This window comes from Lytechinus pictus, chromosome 7, assembly GCF_037042905.1.
Source record: "Lytechinus pictus isolate F3 Inbred chromosome 7, Lp3.0, whole genome shotgun sequence".
Classification (NCBI taxonomy): domain Eukaryota; kingdom Metazoa; phylum Echinodermata; class Echinoidea; order Temnopleuroida; family Toxopneustidae; genus Lytechinus; species Lytechinus pictus.
Genome location: NC_087251.1, coordinates 8,572,406 through 8,585,362, shown reverse-complemented (window position 1 = coordinate 8,585,362; position 12,957 = coordinate 8,572,406). Strand labels below are relative to the sequence as shown.

Genomic DNA, 12,957 nt, shown 5'->3' with positions numbered 1-12,957 from the left:
TACTTCCTCAGTTTTTAAAGGTAAATTCCAGTTCTGGTAACGATCTCAAAATGATTTTTTACAGAATCTAATATAATGACCACCCAAGTGTCTGTTTGTATGAATAAAAAATATGCGCCAAAGGATTCTGGAAGAAATTGTGTAATTGCTGAGATATAAGCAAAATAAGCGCGGATTCGGTCACTTCCGTCGGGTCTTTATTCCAGCAATAATAATACACTGTCCCACGTGTGCCTATCTGTGTTGGCGATCTTCAGTGTGATCGTATTTCAGCTTAGATTTTATGATTTCACAAAGTTCAGTTTATGTAACTGTACCAGATCTAGATCCACGATGATATAGTCATACTTAACCTTGGTTTTACAGACTTTCTCACGAAATTAGTGTTTTACTGCAACTACTGTAATTTAGCTTTAACCGATTTTCATGAAATTTGGAACACACATTGGTCTTAAGGTAAGGAGGTGTAAACATTTTTTTTTTGCTTTTTCAGATATTGTGTTGCCATGGTAACAGTATATTATGGCCAAAATTTTGCCGTTTAAAATACTTCATCATTTTTCTACCAATTCTCATTAAAGTTGGCTCACACATTGGATTTGAGGAAAAGATGTGCAAGATACATTTTTGCATGTGTCGGAAATTGTGTTGCCATGGTAACGGTATATTATGGCAAAATTATGTATAAATATTGCTGTTTTAACTACTTCCTCAGTTTTAAACCAATTCTCATGAAATGTGGCACAAACATTAGTCTTGATGTGAAGATATGCAAAACATATTTTATGCCTATATAAAATATCACGTTGCCATGGTAACAACATATTAAAAAACCAAAATTAATGGCACGCCACTAGACTAACAAAGTTAAGTTTTGCTTCAGCCTTAAAGTAAAAAAGTCAAAACGATGTTCAATTCTCCTCCAAACAGACGGATATTAGCTTTAGATCTTGGGCCTAGTCTAGATCTAGGCCTAATGTGAGACCCAAGACTAGTCTCAAAAGTTACAAAAGTTTTCCCTTAGGTCTACTTAAACTAAAGTTAAATAAAGATGTCGAGAGGAATCTATTCAATTTAGATTTTGACAAACAATACATGAAAAGTAATAAATGGGACTGATACACAAAAAACTGTTCAAGTCACTCGGTTTGGGATTGAAATGTTTTGGTTATTAACAAAAATATAGATAATCTGAATAAAAAATTCTTACCATATATGGGTGATGAATGCTCTTCTTTTACTACAATTGTTGTAATTAGTTTCAATAAAATCCTAATTTTTAAGAAAAAACAACTTCAGTGACATTTTTGCAAGTTTGTTGCAGTCACCCCTGCAGCAGTACCTAATACTAGAATTTGAGACTTTGGCTTAGCCATATCGTCTGACTTGAGACAAATGTCTTAAGGTTTATAGAATATCGTTAGGTAAGATTTCTTAGACAAGCAAAATGCTAAGACAAATTGCTAAGACTTAAGCAAAAAGCTTATCTCGTTTATGGAATACGGGCCCAGGGGCCTATTGCACAAACAACTACAATTAAACACTGGTCCCAACTGCATACTTCTGTTTGGCTGAATGTTTGAAACTTGAAAATCAGTTCCAATTTCTATTTGGGGGTTTCATAAAAATTGAACTCTTTTTTTTTTCCTTTTTTTTTTTCAAACTTAAAGTATAATTAAGGTTGTACCTGCACTGTTTTGTCTGGAAGAAATGTCCCATCTATCTTGAAGTAGTTAATCTCTCCATCAGTAGTAAACACTACAACTTCTGGCAGGCCATCACTATCGACATCATACTAAATAAAACAGAGAAGGACATTAATTCAATAATTTACTTATATATGAATATATACTGTATATATCTTGAAAACCATGAAAGTTTAGACATTAAAAGGAAATACATGTGAAGAACATCAAGGTGCTGGAGCAAAAATTGAGTTGGGTTACATGGATTGACGCACACATCCAATCTGATTGTACATAGTCCATGACTGGCATGACACCTGGGGTGGTATTCTGAAAATTGTCTTAACTTTTCTCTTAACTTTTCTTGTAAGTCAGCAAGATAACAGCGCGCTAAAATTCTCTTAAATTAGTATTCTGAAAATTGTCTTATCTCTGTAAGGGCGTCCCCTATTTTATCTCTGACACGCCCAATATTCTGTCATCAACCAATTATTAAGCTTGTTATATGCTTAGGTCAACCAATAGAAGCGTCTCTTCTGAAAAATAATGAAGCGCATTGTTGTTATGAGGCGTAATTTCCTTGCGCCTCCGACGCTTATGCTTGTGCGCTTCTGTGCTAAAAATACACGTGGCTCTTTTCAAAGATTATTTTCTCTCGAAAGATTCATCGTCTCGAACACCAATTTTTAATTTCTGAAAAGTCTACCAATCCGTCGTTATAATGTCTTTGGAATGTCTCCTTTTGTAAAATATGATGTTCTTGCGGGATGCAGCAAGAAATAATTTTTGCGGACGGTCAAATATCGCATGCAACAATAAGTTACAATAGCCCCCCACCTCTTGTAAATTTCATTGTATTTTCCAAGGAAGTTAAGAGAACGCAAAGATAAGAGAATTTTCAGAATACCTTGTAACTCGAGATTTTATCTTGCGCACAGACATAATGTGCGCCGATTATATATTTACGCATCATTATATCTCTGACATCATACGCGCTCAGTGAAAGTTACAAGAAAAGTTAAGACAATTTTCGGAATACGGATTTTATTGTAACTCTTAAGATACAAGAATATTTCTCTTAAGACAATTTTCAGAATACGGCCCCAGGCTTTTATTCTTTTTGGATAGTCTATATAAAGTAGAATGTACATGTGACTAAAATGGAACTTAAACCAAATCTAAAATATCTACAAATGCATACGTATTTCATTCAAGATTATTTGGTAGATGAAACATATACGCTAGAAGGGTAGAGCTTTTGTCATGAAATTCATCTCTCATATATGACAAGTCATTCCCTTTTCATATTGAAACATCAAACTGGTATGGCACACAGTGGCAACACACACAGTGGCAACAATCTGTTGGGTGCATGTGCCAAAAGCCTTGAATAGTCTAATTTATCACTCATGTGTTCTCACATAAAAGTATTTGTTGCACTTTGTCATGTGCAGCAGATATCTGAACTCTGAACACATTCACAATGGAAACTAACAAAATCAGATAAATATCTCCTGTTACAATTATGAAAAATTAACACCTTTACAGTAACATAACATTGTCTAGTCAACCCTGAATTCAATACTAAACAAATACCAATACATACCAACATGGGGCTTGAGTGTACTGTGCTGTTTGGGAATTGATAAGGCCACTGTGATCTGGAATGTGGTTTCATGTTCTCCCCGTCAACAACATCAATAGTCCCATCAAATGTTGTTGAAATGATATCAAGAGTGCCATCAGCATTAATGTCTGCTACCAACGGTGAACTAATGATGGGACTATTGCCAACATGATGACTTTGTAGTATGTCGATATCAAAGTGACAGCTAGAACAAAGAATATACAGAGTCAGTTCATAAAAATGTACTTGAAAATTGCTGTTTACAAAACAAAATTTGGTACATACAATATCTATTTTCTGTATTCATAATTTCAGCCCTACGGATCAAGATAAGTATTCCTTTGTTGTTTGGTAAATATATTTCTAATTTGATGTTTGGTTTGAACACAATATAAGGTTTGATACATGTAAGTTTAATTTCAAATTCTGTATTTATTTAAGAAGCAAAGGTACTACCACAGTAAAAACATTCATCAACAAGTGGAACGCCTCTGGCAGTCTCGCCTGCATTACGCAATTTAATATAGCAGCAGTGCTAACTTTGAAAACTACTATAAAATAATCATTCACAAAAACATCATTCATATAATGACATAATACCACGTTCATTGACCATAAATGACATTTGAACGGAGACTTAAGACTGTCAACTACACCCATGTCCACATTTCATTCACTCTATCCATAAACTTTCAAAGTTATGATGGCACTTCAACAATTACCCCAACATGGCCTAAGTTTATTGACCTTAACTGACCTTTGACTTGGTTTTGTGACCTGAAACTCACAGGGGATGTTCAGTGATGCTTTATTACTCTTATATCCCAAGTTTTATGAACTAGATCCATAAACTTTCAGAGTTAGGATGGTAATTCAACAAATACCCCCAACACGGCCAAAGTTCATTGACCTTTAATGACCTTTGACCATGGTCATGTGACCTGAAACTCGTACAGGATGTTCAGTGATACTTGATTACTCTTATGTCCAAGTTTTATGAACTAGATCCATAAACTTTCAGAGTTAGGATGGTAATTTAACAAATACCCCCAACACGGCCAAAGTTCATTGACCTTCAATGACCATTGACCATGGTCATGTGACCTGAAACTCGCACAGGATATTCAGTGGTACTTGATTAACCTAATGTCCAAGTTTCATAAACTAGATCCATAAATTTTCAAAGTTATGATGGTAATTCAACAAATACCCCCAACTTGGCCAAAGTTCATTGACCCTAAATGACCTTTGACCTTGGTCATGTGACCTGAAACTCAAGCAGGATGTTCACTAATACTTGATTAACCTTATGTCCAAGTTTCATGGACTAGATCCATTTTCAAAGTTATGATAGTAATTCAACAAATACCCCCAACTTGACCAAAGTTCATTGACCCTAAATGACCTTTGACCTTGGTCACGTGACCTGAAACTCGAGCAGGATGTTTACTAATACTTGATTAACCTTATGCCCAAGTTTCATGAACTAGGTCCATATACTTTCTAAGTTATGATGTCATTTCAAAAACTTAACCTTCGGTTAAGATTTTGAAAATAATTTTCCCAACATGGTCTAAGTTCATTGACCCTAAATGACCTTGGTCATGTGACCTGAAACTCAGGCAGGATGTTTACTAATACTTGATTAACCTTATGCCCAAGTTTCATGAACTAGGTCCATATACTTTCTAAGTTATGATGTCATTTCAAAAACTTAACCTTAGGTTAAGATTTGATGTTGACGCCGCCGTCGCCGTCGGAAAAGCGGCGCCTATAGTCTCGCTCTGCTATGCAGGCGAGACAAAAACCATTAACCATTAAAGGGATACTCCGGCTAAAAGAATATCTTAATGAATAGAGTAAAATTCAGAGCAAAGTGGTGACGATTTCATCAAAATCGGATAACAAATAATGAAGTTATTGAATTTTAAAGTTTAGCATTATTTTGTGACAATAGTTATATGCACATCATCATAAATATTCATTAGGTGGGCTGATGATGTCACATCCCCACTTTCCTTTTTCTTAGGTTTTTACATGAAATCATAATTGTTTCATTTTTTCATACATGTGTGAATAATGTGTCTCCTCAATAATGAAATTAGTTGCAGCAATTAATATCAAATGCACTACATGTAATCAGTTGACAATCCAATTTTTTCAGTGCTTGGTAGACAAAATTTGAATAAACCCAATTTTATATAATAAAATACAAAAGGACAAGTGGGGATATTGATATGACATCATCAATTTGCTCATTGAATATTCATAAAGACATACCTAGAACTGTTTCACTGGAATAATGCAAATCTTTAAAATGCCATAACTTTGTTATTCGTTGTCCGATTTTGATCAAATTTTCAGTATTTTGTTTGTATGATTTTTCATTATCTGTTTAAATATCATTTTCAGCCCGGAGCATCCCTTTAACTTCAAAATCCATTGTTTGCCCATCCCAAGACCAGTCATTGAATGAGAGTGAGACCCATGGACACAGAAAAACTTTTTATCCAATTATACACTTCACTTTAGCTGAGTGCTTGCATTCTACATGGACTGTGTTTTTCATAGGTAGGTGCAGAACAGGAATAGAATTTAAACTAGCACATCAATGATGTGGAGCTCATCCGGCATCTCGCAACGAAATTTAACACAATTTTAATTTCAGCCCAGTTGACACTGTAGTAAATTATATTGGTGACATAAATTGAGGATATAGAACTGAAATTGATGAAGAAGTGACATAGAAGTATTTTCTGTGATCTATGAATAAATTTCATATAAATTAAGCATAAATAATTTTCTAGTCAAAATTTCTAAACTCTGTGTAGAACCTTGGTAAACCTCATGTAGCTCTCAGATGGAACAAAATTCATCAAAATCAATCAACAAATAAATAAGTATTTTTTGTTAGTTTTGAAAATATATGAATAAATTAGCATATTTAATGAGTTTTTCAAAATTCTGTGTTGAAATTTTGTATCACCACCTCGAGCTACCATATAAAGCAAACAAAATTGAAATCAATCTACAGATGAAGAAGAAAAAACATTTTTTGTGATTTATGAATAAATTTTTGCATAAATTAGCATAAATAATTTTCTAGACAAAATTTCAAAATTTTGTGTTCAACTTTTATGAACCTCATGAAGTTCTACCAGATGGAAGAAAAAAATCAAAATTGATCAACAATTAAAGAAGAAGAAGCATTTTTTGTGAGTTTTTAAAAATACGCATAAATCAGCATATTTAATGAGTTTCAAAATTCTGTGTAGAATTGAACCCCCCACCTAATGCTATCATATAAAGCAAACAGAATTGAAATCAGACTTGAAATGACGAAGAAGAAGCATTTTGAAATTCAGTCAACAAATAAAGAAGAGGCATGTTCTGTGATTTATGAATTTCGCATAAATTAGCATAAATAATTTTCTAGTCAAAATTTCGAAATTCTGTGTAGAAGTTTGGTGAACCTTATGAAGCTCTACCAGAAGGAAGCAAAAAATTTAAAATCAGTCAACAAATAAAGAAGCATTTTTGTGAATTTTGAAAAATGTGCATGAATTAGCATATTTAATGAGTTTCCAAATACTGTGTAGAAGTTTTGAATCCCCCACCTAGTGCTATCATATAAAGCAAACAGAATTAAAATCGGACTTGAAATGGCGAAGAAGAAGCATTTTGAAATTGTGGACAGACGACAGCCGACGAACGCCACGCCACGGCATAAGCTCATCTGGCCCTTCAGGCCGGATGAGCTAAAAACGCCAAAAATTTATAAAATCCCTGTTTTAATAGAATGAACAAATCTGGGATATCTGCACAAGCCAGTGTCTAGACTAGAGTGTCCTAGTGGCTGTGGCCTGCCCTTGAATCCTCATTGAAGATGTACATGTACCAGGTGACGTAGCTCAGTCACTTAGAAACTTAGAATGCCTGTTATGGATAACATCGTAGATCCCACTGTGCGGGGTTAGAGTCCCGCTCATGCCGAAACCCATCTAAAAAGCAACAACTGATGCTCATATATTTGTGTTAGCATCCTTTGTAATTGTGGAAAATACAATTTAAAACCACTGCATCCATCAGAAAGGATGCAAATGTTGGTCCCTGGTATAGGAGAGTTACAACATGTGTAGTGTGTACATTAAAAAGATGGTCCAGACGAGAAATATTTATATCTAAATAAACAGAGTAAAATTCACAAAGCAAAATGCTGAAAATTTCATCAAAATCTGATAACAAATACCAAAGTTATTGAATTCTAAAGCTTATCAATATTTTGTGAAAACAGTTATATGCACATTGTCATGAATAATCATTAGGTGGGCTGATGATGTCACATCCCCACTTTCTTTTTTCTTATGTTATTACATGAAATCATAAATGTTTCATTTTATCGTACATGTGTAAGTGATGTGTCTCCATTATAATTAAATAAGTTGCGGCAATAAATAACTAATGCACTTAATCAGTTGTCAATCCAATTGTTTTAGTTCTTGGTAGAAAATTGTTGAATAAACCTAATTTCGTATAATAAAATACAATAGAACAAGTGGGGATATGACATCATCAGCCCACCTAATGAATATTCATAAGGACATGCCTAGAACTGTTTCACCGGAATAATGCAAATCTTCAAAATTCAATAACTTTCTTATTTGTTACCCAATTTTGATCAAATTTTCAGCAATTTGCTCTGCGAATTTTACTCTATTTATTGATATATAAATATTTTCAGCCCGGACCATCCCTTTAAAACCAAAAATACGATTCACCAAAGAGTAGGGTTTTCACCCAGTTTATTGCACATGCCATTCCACGGCAAACCTCAATAGTACAATAATAGACCAAGGGCCCATTTCATAAAGAGTTTCAACTGTTGTAACCTTGCCCTAATGGCAACTACCATGGCAACTGGGCTAGCAGCCAATCAAAATCAAGGTTTCCATGGTAATTGCCATAATGGCAAAGTTAGAACAGTTGTAACTCTTCATGAAACTGGCCCTAGAAGGTTCTTCTTCTTCTGATGATGATGATGAAGTACAGTCCACCGACTGGTTGTCTGTATTCTTAGAGAAAAAGAAGTAGGTTGCTTTTTTCAGGACGATTCTCGCAGATTCTGTCCACAATGGCCGTCTGTGAGCTTCAGATCACCAACAGCAATACGGAACTTAAAATTATATTATACCCCAAGGGCCAGTAGGTTTGATGTCACAATTGTCTGTGAATGGGAAATTACACATAAATCATCAATACCAGCTGAAGTGCTTGGTTCAGCTATCAGCAGACGACATTCAACACCAGCACTACCAGAAATTTCTGAGGTCAATCCCAACACCACCATTGCAAGTACAGTGTTGGTTGGTGTTCAGGCACAGGGCCAGAGTCGGACATTCATTCATTCATAGTCAAGAAAAAAAAGGGTCATCAGTAAAAGACATTTCATCACCAAAAACTAACCAAAAGAAAGGTCATCATTAATTTCAAGGGGTGCCCAATTAATGAATTCTAGATCTACATGCTGCAAAAGTATACGCCAGTGTGCGCCCACACCTTCCACCCCCCCCCCCCCAATCCTCACCTAGTCTAGAGTCTGAGACCACATCATATATCATCACCCAGTACCCGATATCATTCAGTCCCAGAGGGGGGGGGCACGGCTGAGACCCCCATTTCCAGCCTAAATTTCCATTCCAGAGCATCACCAATACAGAAAGCCATAGAAATTCCCATTTCAGACCCTCGCGCATGCGATGTTTTGAAATCGGCAGCGATTAATTGTGTGAGGAACTCGATGTTGTGTGAGGAACTCGATGTTGGCTCTAAATCACAAATTTTGAGGCTAACCATGCTAACCGGAGGATGGATATGGAGTGAAATTAGGATGAAAAGTAAAAAATTTTGCTTCTTATTCTTTTTAAGCTAGTTTCTGTGTAGGATTCATACAAAAATATGCATTTTTTCCCCGGGGGGGGGGGGGGGGGGGCCACTTACATTGACGAGTGGATACCATGCACGACCAAAAAAACACGTAAAAAGGATGTCTTTTTCAAGATAGGGCACGTTACGTACGTAACGTAATAAGGGTGTCAAAAACACTAAAATAATGAAAAAAGGGTATCTATTTCGCTAGGAAAGCTACGTGTTTAGGGTCAAATTGCGAGGGTATAAAAATCAAGACTAAAATGTTTTTATAAAGGATGTACTTTTTGCTCCAGGAGTCAACACTACGTGTTTAGAGTATGATTTGCGCGAGTTGGGCTGTTCTAAACCCAATGATGTAGGTAAAGGTAAAACCGACGACCGACGTCCGTGACATACCGCTGTACTTGTTTAGGGGTTCAATTCAGGGAATACTTGCCAATAGTATTGTTTTGTTTCCAATACTTGTTAAGGGTAGGGTTTCACATGCCAATACTTGTTAAGGGGTGCAATTTCAGAATATGGAAAATACGTGTTTAGGGTGCTTTTTTAGATCTCATGGTCGCGCATGGTATCCACTCGTGAATGGAAGTGGGCCCCCCGGGATTTTTTCCCACCTTTGTCACTCAAGAGTATCAGAGCGAGTTTTGGGGCTCAATGTTTGGGTAGGTGCCCGGGGGGGGGGGGGGGGGGTCACTCTCCACATGGCCTGGTACGCACCCGCTTCCAGAAAGAGCGTCGAAAAGGGTCCCGTTTCAGGCACTGGGGCGTCGTCGACGTCTTTGGCAAAAATTTGAGAAGATTCGGGAGCAGACCTAAGCCATAAACACCATAAAGGGCGTGATTATAAGGGATACAAAATAATCCTCGCACACGCTGGCCAGCGCATCACTTATGAGAGTATAGTCTCTAGTCTAACCCTACAGTCTTACGTCTAGGGTTTAGGCCTATAGTCTATACCATTTTTTTTTTATTCATACTGGGGATTCCTATATTGATTTGTTTTTTTATTATCAATTATAACAAAAAAAGAAGATACAGGTTTAATTAATGTATGTATTTTTCAACATATTAACTGGTATGGATTCCATTTTAAGTTTTGATGAAATTGGTAAAACCTAAGTGATGCATCAGTCAGTCAAGGCAAGCAACATTTTTCACTTGCATTCATTAATTTAGGCTAAAGTAAAAGATGGCTATTCAAAGTGGCTAAGATAGGTGTCATTGAGAGTAAATAATGCTGGCCTTACTTGCAATAACTTACTAAAAAAATGCCGGGAATTTATACCTGTTGTATGTAACATTAATTTAACATCAGTAATCAGTATGGTATCAAATTAAACGATTTCGATATGTTTACGCCACTTAGGGTATCGAATTAGGGGCTTTTCCCCGTTTAAGCCACTTAGGGTGGCTTTTCTTATGGGTTACGCCATTTAGGGTTGCAAATTTAGTTAATGTAGTTACGCCGTTTAGGGTGCATTTCTGAGGTTGTCGGACACGGGTGGGTAGCAGTCCATGTGGAGAGTGACCCCCCGGGGGTAGGTGGAGGGTAGTGTAGCGGTAAGTGGAGTGGAGCCTGCATGCTGCACGAACATCACTTGAGCTTAAAGGGGAAGTTCACCCTGTAGAAAATTTTGTTGTAAAAATAGCAGAAAAAAATAATAAAAAATATTGGTGAAGGTTTGAGGAAAATCCGTTAAAGATTAAGAAAGTTATTAGAGTTCAAAGTTTTGTATTTGTGACGTCATAAACGAGCAGCTGCCCCATATGTTATGTAATATAGAATGCATGAATTTCAAATTTTATATGATTCCTGATGACTTAATTTTGTTTTCTATTCATGATTAGGTGTGAAATGATTTGTCTATTGATATACAAAAGGTATGGCAAGTTCCCCCAAGTCTGCGCAGTCCCCCTTGTCTGCGCACACGCGTATCTGCTCGATTCTAATAAAAGAAGATACACAACGAGCACGAACTTTAAACATGCAATACATAGACAGGTATTCATAAAAAAATCCGACTCAAAATGGTGGAAAAATAATGAATTCAGGGCATTTCATGTGCAGCCTCAAAATGCAGCCTTTCTCATCAAAATCCCCGAATCGTGTGCAAAGTGAATGCGTGCGCAGACATGGGGTTTCATTTTTTTTTCGATCTGAAAATGACTGCCCGAGGTTTTTTCAAGAAAATCCTATATTTTCTTTCATTTTTTAATGAGAAATTTGGTACACTTACCGTAAGGGCACTAGTATTCAACCCGTTTGGAGAGTTTCCTCAAATATATAGAAATATAGAATTTACCTGAATTTCAGACCCGTCTTATTCTTTTTCCGTTATCTTTTTCTTCAACCTGTCGACTGTGTGCGCGGGCTATCGAATTATACGGCGATGGTTTTTGGCACTAGTATTCAATCCGTCGGCACTAGTATTCAACCCAGCGATGATGAAAGATGGCCCTGTCTTTCAATCTGCCCTTGTCCCATCCGACTATGGACTAGACCAATTGAGATGAGACCAAACAGGGAATTAATCAAAGCCAGAGACTTACATAAATCTAGATCTAATTTAGCAATCTAAACCATTTTGAAATTAGCCATCTATCATCACTAGGTTGAATACTAGTGCATTTCAGTGCAAAAGGTCATCGCCGCATAATTCGATCCTTCGCGCATACAGTTGACAGATTGATAAAGAAAATACCGACAACAGATTACACTGGAAATAACAAAGGTATGAAATTAAGATAAATTCCCTATTTCTAAATATTTGGGGGAATTTGTCCAAATTATGCCAGGTTGAATACTAGTGCCCATACGGTACTCTTAATAATGTAAGGAACATTATTAATTGAAAGATTTTGTGAAATAAGAAGAAATTCATCATAAGTTTAAAAATCTTAACTCAAATTTGTTAGGTGCGCAGACTTGGGGCCCACTATCATACAGTGAAAACCATTTTCAATTGTCTGAGAAAATGACATTTCATTGATTTTTTACCATTCGCTATGTAGGAATGCGGCTCGCATATGACGTCACAAATCAAGTAATTGAAATTCTAATAACTTTTTAATTCTTTGATGAATTTTTCTCAAACCTTCAGCAGTATTTTTTTATTATTTTTTCTACTATTTTTACAATTAACTTTTTGTCAGGGTGAAGGCTTTTTGAAAGACGTTGAGGTTGTGTCACCCATTTATTTGCATTTTATTCATGCGATTAAACCAAGCAAGGAGATAGAGACTCCTTGATTAAACGAAGGCCTACCTAAAAACCACTCTCTTGCTCTCTCTCTCCCACACAAACCATGGACCTACCATTGACCAATGCACACGCCATCGGCATCGCGTCGTCCGAACACCGTGACCGAAAAAGCCAATCGGTTTTATAACAATTCTGATACACAACAATCTTGCACTTTACTTAGTTTCAGCTATTCTCACAAGTATCTTTCCTTATACATGTATCCAAATAATAGAATATTCATCAAAATACGTTACCTCTGCTTATCATTTGAATTACCCTCAGCTTTAAAACAACATCCTAGCAAAAAAAGATATAAAATTTTCCATAATATGAATAACTGAGTTAATTTACGCATTTTTAGTCAGTCCGGAATTGCTCATTGAAAGCAGCAGCAGACAACCCACTGAACTGGAAATACCGGTACGTATTTCCAGTTCAGCGAGACAATCCCACTTAGCAACTTTAGCGCCATC

General features: G+C 36.2%; 1 long non-coding RNA gene across 1 annotated transcript; it reads right to left on the bottom strand.

Moving 5' to 3' along the window:
• Positions 1-495: 495 nt before the first annotated feature.
• LOC135154695 (uncharacterized) lies at positions 496-12,910 on the bottom strand. Its single transcript, XR_010294063.1, has 3 exons — positions 12,739-12,910; positions 3,292-3,517; positions 496-1,795 (listed from the first exon to the last, which is right to left on the bottom strand). It is a non-coding gene; the product is annotated as an uncharacterized LOC135154695 (long non-coding RNA).
• Positions 12,911-12,957: the final 47 nt, after the last annotated feature.